The sequence below is a fragment of the Paralichthys olivaceus genome, chromosome 12, assembly GCF_024713975.1.
Source record: "Paralichthys olivaceus isolate ysfri-2021 chromosome 12, ASM2471397v2, whole genome shotgun sequence".
Lineage (NCBI taxonomy): Eukaryota > Metazoa > Chordata > Actinopteri > Pleuronectiformes > Paralichthyidae > Paralichthys > Paralichthys olivaceus.
The window spans coordinates 9787021-9795209 of record NC_091104.1 but is presented as its reverse complement, the minus strand read 5'-3'; positions in this window follow the sequence as shown (position 1 = coordinate 9795209).

The window sequence follows — 8189 nt, the reverse complement described above, 5'->3', positions numbered from 1 at the left end:
CGTTTTCACACCTGAAAATCGGAACCAAGGTTCTTGTCTTTGTTGTATTGTTAATATTTAATCTGATTAGTTTTGGTTTCACATTGCAAGTAAGGGAGCAGACTAAAGACTGGGCTGTGTCTACCTATACTTGGTTGGTTTGTAGACGGGAGGGCATCTAACATCAGTCGATTGTCAATTGGGTTTTATTCTTGTATTTTAAAATGCATTATGAATGGAGAAAATGATTGAACCAGGTAATTTAGTTAATTTAGTTTTGGGTCATTATCAGCACCTTGAAAGCTTGTCAATAAACATGTAGCATGTTTCTCATACTCCTTGTGACAGGAAAGTGACAACCACCAGTGCTGTATTAATAGTTACACCACTGCGCCACCAACACCTCCCCCTGAATCCACAAATGGTTGCCTTTACCTTTTGTCACATGTGTAATTAATCATATCATTGTTTTTAACCTTTTCAAACTCAGATGCAGAGACCCATCTGTGGGGGCTAATATACATATCTGTCTACTGCTGTCAGATTAAATATTAATATCAGAATAGGAAATAATTGTAAATAATGTCAGGGATTGGTGATATGGCTTTGTATGTTATATATGTTCTCATGTTTCAATATCATGTTTAAATGTAGAGACCAGCAATTCATGCACTGACACACAGCTGACACCCTTAAAGCAAAATGAAATTAAGATAAAAATTGAAATCTGTAAACTTTCATGAAATGATATAATGGCTCATTTTGTACAAGAAAAACATTTCCACCTGTTTAGTGACCAGGAAAATGTAACCAATCGTAAGCTCATACCTCATAAATGTGGAGTTAAGTTGCTAACATGTACGTTGCCATACATACACCCTGCTGCTCTGAGTAAATAACAGATATGGAGCTTGGTGAAAGTTCAACGAGTAAAATTGTTTTTTCACGTGTTTAGCTTCTCTTATTTTACGTCTTTTCTTTTTCCTGCCTCGTTTTATTTCCTGTGCGTCGTCCTTCTGTTCACTTCAACCATTCACCCTCTGTTCAAATCATCTTGTAGCTGTCAGAGTTTGAAAACTGCTCTTTCCTGTGCTGTCGGCTTAATTTCAATGTCCAAGTGATGCAGTAACAAAGACCAAAACTGAAAGGAATGGAATGTTTACACAGCAAAATACAGAGTTTTCCATAATCAGATAATGCATAATGATTTTGCAGATTCTACTTAGCTCTAGGAATTTCAAATGTATCTGTGCTTGAAAAAAAAACTCCCTATCCTCCATCTCTGCGTCACTCCTGAACAATCACATGAAAAATGTTCAGCTCAAAGCGGAAGCTGGCGTTTTTCTGTGACATTACTTGAATTAAGAACCCGGCCAGTAAAGCAGGGACCGTATTAGGTGTATTCAGTAAAAATATAACATAGAAAAATTCTTCACCTCCACATGGGGCCAACACTTCATTTAACACATTACAAAAGCATAAGTCATACATTTTGTATGGATTCGGCTGTGTGGCAATCTTCTTTTTTTATACTTCTTTTGTGTGAAGAATTCATAACATAAAGTGCTCACAGTCTTTTATTTACATTTGACCCGAGTGCCTGCAATAGAAACATATGTTGAACTGGATGTCAAATTGGATCCAGATTGCATGTCCTCTAGAAAACGTTTGAACAGTTACACGACCTTTTTTCTTATTTTTTCATCAGAGACACAAGCACGGGTGTGCGGTGGTATAATTGGCTGCGCAGACAGTCTACAGATGTTATTTTCTTTCAACTAGCAGAGTAATTTTAGATGCTGTTTTTCTGTCACCTTCAGAACGGTGTGGTCTGCACTCTTTTCTCAAGTGACCATGACGACTTTTCATTCACTGTCCTCTAACAGCTCTTAATATGATAAAAAAAACTGCCAATGTGGGAGTGCATTGATGAATTTTCAGTCCTTTGTGAATATAACGTGTTGTCATGGCTTTAGAATGCGTATTCACCAAAAAATAAACAAGAATAATAAATTCGCTACAGTTTAAAAGTTTTTTGTGGTGATAACCTCAAAGTTTGAAACACGAGTCTTCTGGATAATGTATATTATATTATGACCGTTAGCTCTACTGATCCCAGCTTTGTTTAAATGTTTATTCCACCAGTTTGGTCAGTGGATAGTACTTAACACTACAATACCCATAAGCCTCAGCTGCTGTTGCTATGGAGAAAGTCAAAGGCAGAATTCAGAGCAATAGCAAAATAAAAAAAATGCTTCATTGTAGAGAACTGAGAACAAACACCACACATAAATCCAGAATCTGAAAATGAAGAAAACTGCTTAATATTTCATTAGCTTTCTTCAAAGTGTAATATGTAGCGATGGTTCATTTTTGGAGGCACATACAACCAAATTTTATATCTCTCTTTTTATTCTGATTTTCACTGGCCTGCATGTTTCATCAGTCAACCAGTTATTTTTAAGACAGTTGCTCATCTGTTCTACTGATGATTCAGCCTGAAGAGTTTCATGCCCATCCAAGTGTGAATGCACCAAGACAATGAAACTGAGCAGAATGCCAAAAAATAATAAACTTTACAATTCTTTAATATCAAAGCTGCACTCATCAATATTTTATAGACAAGCTGTGTATTGTCATGGTCGCTTCTTGAGACAAACCCACAGCAAATGATTTTCTGACTCTGCAGTTCCTTCACCTCTGCATTCCACTGAAATGTCTTTCAGCCCCTTGTTTTGGTTTCAGAGGCTCCGACTTTACTGTTTTGGTTCAGTCTCGCTGCTCTCATCTCCCGCCGCAGCAAGCACCTGTTTTTATTTAAGCCCGCTGAACACGAGCCACCTAGAAACAGAAAGCAGAGAGACAGAGTTAGCGACTAGCTGGTGGGAGAAGTAAAGCAGTTAGCGACTTAAGAACCTGCTCAAATTCTTTTAGTGGAAACAGACACAGAATTAAATTAGTAAGATTAACACTTTGTGCTAATGCAAATCATATTGCTCCATGTCTGCTAAACACTGCTAAATTATTTAAAATAATAGACTGAATGTAAGGATGGATGAATTGACAGCTTCAAAAGTGAAGCCAAATGATCTTGTTCACCCCCTGGTGGCTGGCTGCAGTATAGGTCATAAACCTAGCCTCCTCCATGATAGTGGTTGGATATCATCATGATTGACAGCTTACACTGACTTGTGATTAGTTGAGCGTGTGAAACTGTTGGACCTTAATACCACAGATTCACACCAACACCACCTCTACTGTGCAGACGTCTGTACAACTGGAGAAAGTGGAGATGTGTCGCTAACAGGTAGCCGAGCTGTGTCATAAACCCGTACCACTGGTTTACATTTAGAAACCTTTTATTTGTTTTTGTTTTTTACATCAAAATCTGTTTTGGGATCTTGTTGAATAGCTCACTACTGCACATATGAACAAATACCTTTATTGTCTGTACTGCAATTTTATTTCCTTGCGATGTCGCTCCTCCTTAGGTTTCCCCATTTTCTTCCTGTTTAAGTTTTTTGGGAGTTTTTCCTTTCCCAAATCAAGGGCTTTAAGATAAAGGCCTATATAAAAAAGATACTTGACCTACTAGAGATCTCTAGGCCACACGTATGTAGCAGTTAGGGGCTAGCTCCTACTAACTTAATACACATGTGATATGCTAGTAGCAGCTAATGTAGCCCTTAGCTACTATTTATGCCGTGTTCCATTAAACCTCGGCACATTGTGAGGCACCAGGTTTTTAACAAGAAACATAAATACATTGGAAAAAAGCTGTTTTTGCAGATTGCTTGGTCTTGAAATCCTTCTGCTGTCTGTTATAAAAACATTGATTTATTTGGAAGACTGTTGTTTTCTTACTTCGGGACGTGTGCAGGTCATTGAACGAACCCCTGATCATTCACAGTGTATTCAGATCCCTGTCAGTTAGTACGAGGGCAACACTGATTCTTCTGGAGGTCAACAGGAAACAACTTTAGAAATGGACCAAAATGTCGATGGATAAAACTGTGTGTGTGTGTGTGTGTGTATGTGTGTGTGTGTGTGTACCAGGTCTATGAACTGCTCTGCTATTGTCCTCAATGAAGAGTTTTGTCTGAAGGTTGGATACATGTGTTGTGTGTACTGTCTCGCCCCTCGGCCAAAACTACAGGGCCTCTTCTCCCCCCTGTACAGGGCCCCTCAACCTCTCTCTCTCTCTTTCTCTTATTCTCAGCCATTCACTCTATCCTCCCTGTCGATCTTCTGCTGTCTCTCCCTCTCCACTTGCTCTCTTTTTCTTTCCCTGCACACACATACACACATACACACACACACCTCTCTTCTATCCTTTTGCCCGTGCTCACTGCCCATATCTTTCTCCTTTCTCTCTCTTCACCCCCCTTCCTCGCGTTCCCTCCCCTCCCCCTTCGCCTTCCACCCCACCACCAACCCCCAATCCTTCTGAAACTGTGTGCTCTGCCACGCACACACGTGCACACACACACACACACACTCACACACACACATACACGAACAGAGCGTGCCTCAGTCAGCGAGTTAAGAACAACTCCTTGGGGAGGTAAAGCACCAGTTTGTGTGTGTGTGTCTAGTGTGTGCATCTGTGTGTGTGTGCGTGTGTGTGTGTGTGTGTGTGTGTGTGCGTACACATGCGTGTTAATGCGGACCGTGCATGGGGGTGGGGGTTAGCATGTTTTTGTGTGTCTGTGCTGCTGACTCCACACATGATCCCCATTAGAGGCTGGCGGGAGTAGACACTTACACACACACAAACACACACTTTCATCCACACCCACACAAAAACTCATACTCACACATATACATACACACTCTCATGCACACATGTACATGCAGGTATACATGCACCCAGCACACACACATGCACAGTGGGGTTCTGTGGGGCCTGATCCCAGTTCGACCCTGAGGCTTTTCCTCTGACATGGGGCAGATGTTGGAATCGGTTTCTGTACAAAATTTTGAACGTTTTCGTCTGAAAAAAAGCAGGTTCTCTGACACTAAAACCAATCGTGTTCTGGCCACTTAAAACTCCTTTTCTAAAGCCACGGCAACACTGAGAATCGGGGGTGGGGTGATGTCATCACCATGTAAAACCTAACATCATTCTTTAGACAACCACAAGCGTCCTGACAAACCAGATGCGTAGTGAGCAAGGAGGAGAGGCTTAAAAAAAATGATAGAATTAAGAGTAAAAGCGTCATCCATCAGTCAACTGAAGAGGCCGAGGTTTTACTGGCAACGCAATTCATGATAAATCACTAACATTAAAAAGTTTGTGAGCACAAGGTGAAAGTGCAAAGCCAAAATGTGGACAGACATGGACAAATCCATGCTCTCCTGAATAATGGAACAGATCACTCACTGGGACCACAAAAGAGTCAACAGGAGGCCACAGAAACAGCAGTGGGGTGATTTTTTATTTGTTCCGACCTGACATCAGATATAATTAAAAACTTGACTGAGGAACTGACATATTTGATACAATGTTGTCATTAACATTCCAGAAATGATTTATACAGATTGATGGAACCTGTTCTTTACGTCACAATGTAATGAACATGTGGGTCTTTTTCTTCTGACTGTAGAAATCGTATGGGTCCAACAGGTCTTCACTGCACTTGGTTGACGTGTGACAATAGCTGAAAGAGTAATGGATCTTCACCAGGGTCAGATTTAGGATCTTTCCAATCAGGTTCTTCTGGGGTGTAAGAATGTGACAACTCTGCTGTGGAAAAAAACAATATGTCTGATGGTAATTTAAGTGTAGGGAAATGGCCTTCAATGGTCGCTGCAATTTTTCTATTTTTAGGCTACACTGTGCAATTATTGTAATTCTATACTATACCCAGAGAGATGTATCTTTCTCGGTCTATCAGTGACAACCAAGTCATGCCGAACAGTCTGAACCCAACCACCTGCTTTCTTAAGGCAACCTGAAGGGAACGCAGACCCAATGTAACCGGCCCAGCGTTCTTGATTTGTCCCAGTCAATGCGTTCTTTCTGTACAAGGGGCTCCAGCAAGTGGCAATGCTTCTCACTGGCAATTTAAAAAAAATCAAGAGCAAAGGAGAGCTAGGTTCAGACCTTCGATAGCCACTCTAGAAAGTGCTGGAAAAAAGAATATTACATACCAACCTAAAAAAATTTAAATTTTTTTAAACTAAATTTAACAATTGTTTTAACACTTTTCCGACTTCAAGTTGAACAAACTTATTTCATTTGTGTTACCAATTACCCATGCGCTTCTCAGGGGGATCCTTAGAAGCACATGGAACTAAACTAAACTGTCCACTACTCTTTCCAAGAATTCAGATTATTTTCACACAGGATTCACATGATCCAGTGCAGTATGTAATCCAGAATTACTGTTCGAATTTTTAGATCATTGATTTCAGGATTGATATGTTAACAGTTTGCTCTCTAAAGCTCAACATTACCTTCTCATGCTGCTTCACAATAAAAGCATTCAGCTGCTGAAACACTCAGAGACTTTTATTGTGAAGTAGTAATAGGAGGGACTGAGGTGTGCAGTTGCTATTCTGTTGTACTCCTGAGAAGGGAGCAGATATTTTTTGTTTAATGTTGCTTGAGTGTAAATTTGGTTTTAATTAGTTATTTGATGCAATAAAATGAGATGAAATGAATGACAGCTGAGACTGACTCACTATTGCTCAAGCGTGTGTATCGCTGGGACTTCAAAACTGTGGCTCCATCTCCCAATCACTACCACACTGACTCTGGCTCCAAATGCACAAGATATGGAAAACTTCATATCTGGGATATTTTGGCTTCATTTCTCAATAGTGGGAGGAAGTGGAGACACATCGTCCATCTTTAAACAGTCTACGCTTTGGTCTGAAGGAGAAAACCAGAGACCCTAGAGAAAATATGGGGAGAACATGCAAACTCCACAAAGAAAGGCCCCAGCCAACTGTCAAGTTTGAATCCAGAACCTATTTGCTGTGCTAAACACTGCACCACCGTGCCGCCAAAAATCATAATATGCACAACAATATTTGAACAAAGTTGTAGTGTAAAACCTTCGGGGCTGAAACCTCATGTTCAACTGTTACATGAATTTTCAATGGTAAAGAATATAGCAGTGTCTAAAACCAAGACTCTCTAGTTTGTAAAATAAAGTATAGAACACATTTGATTACTGTATCTATTGAGACATTGTTATGTTGTTGAGTAGGAGCTGTGCTGTTTGTCTCATTACTTCCTCAAACATTCATTTTACAGCATCAAAAGGTCATGTACAGTCAACAGTGACAAGGACAGATAATGTGATTCCAGAAGCCACATCCACACCCAGAGCATAACAACTACAGAGTATGTAACTTCATTTACACATTGTTATTGTCATTACTGTTAAAAAAAAATCTGTTCTGACGTGTGGAAGTGAAAAAAAAAAAGGGCTGGATAATTAAATTTGTTTCATCAATTCCAAGCATCATAAATCCTAAGAAGATTAAAGAGGTTATAAAGATCATGTAAGGTCATAAAAAGAAAAACAACAACAGGATTAATACAAAGGTTAAAGAAAATTTGTCTCATACTATGTTTACTATGTTTTAAAAAATGACAAAGAACCTAAGTGTGAAAATAAAATTGGGTTCTTTCTGATTTTACCATTTTTAACTAGTCTGTGTTCATATATTAAGCTTTATATGAGAAAAATAATTGGTATAACTTTTTTGTTATGGAAGATATCAAGGCACTAGTCAACTTAGAGTTCGGCCACTAAAAGATTTTTGCTGCATGAGACATTCAAAATTTGAACTAGGGAGGATCTGGATCTGAGTTGCAACAACTGGAGCAAAGAAATATTGACCTGGTTAATTGGTGCTGACACATTGCGAGGAGTCTGGGAGTGTCACACCAGGTCCCGGGGAAACCATAACAGCAGCTCGCATATTACAGCGTAGATAAGACAGGCTGCACGACAGCAGACTAAACATAAACACTACAGGTATACATTCAGAGCCGAGGAATCTTTCCACTGCGGCAGCTCGGCAAAGTTGGGATCAGCTGATGTTCAAAGTGGAGCATGGGCTGATGCTCGGCAGAAGATTTGACACAGATGTAAAAAACAACAACACCGATAGGAAGAGCGAACAGCCAATACCTGTCTCACTGCTATAGCATGTACAGATTTCCATATTCTGTGCCAATATACGCAACAGTA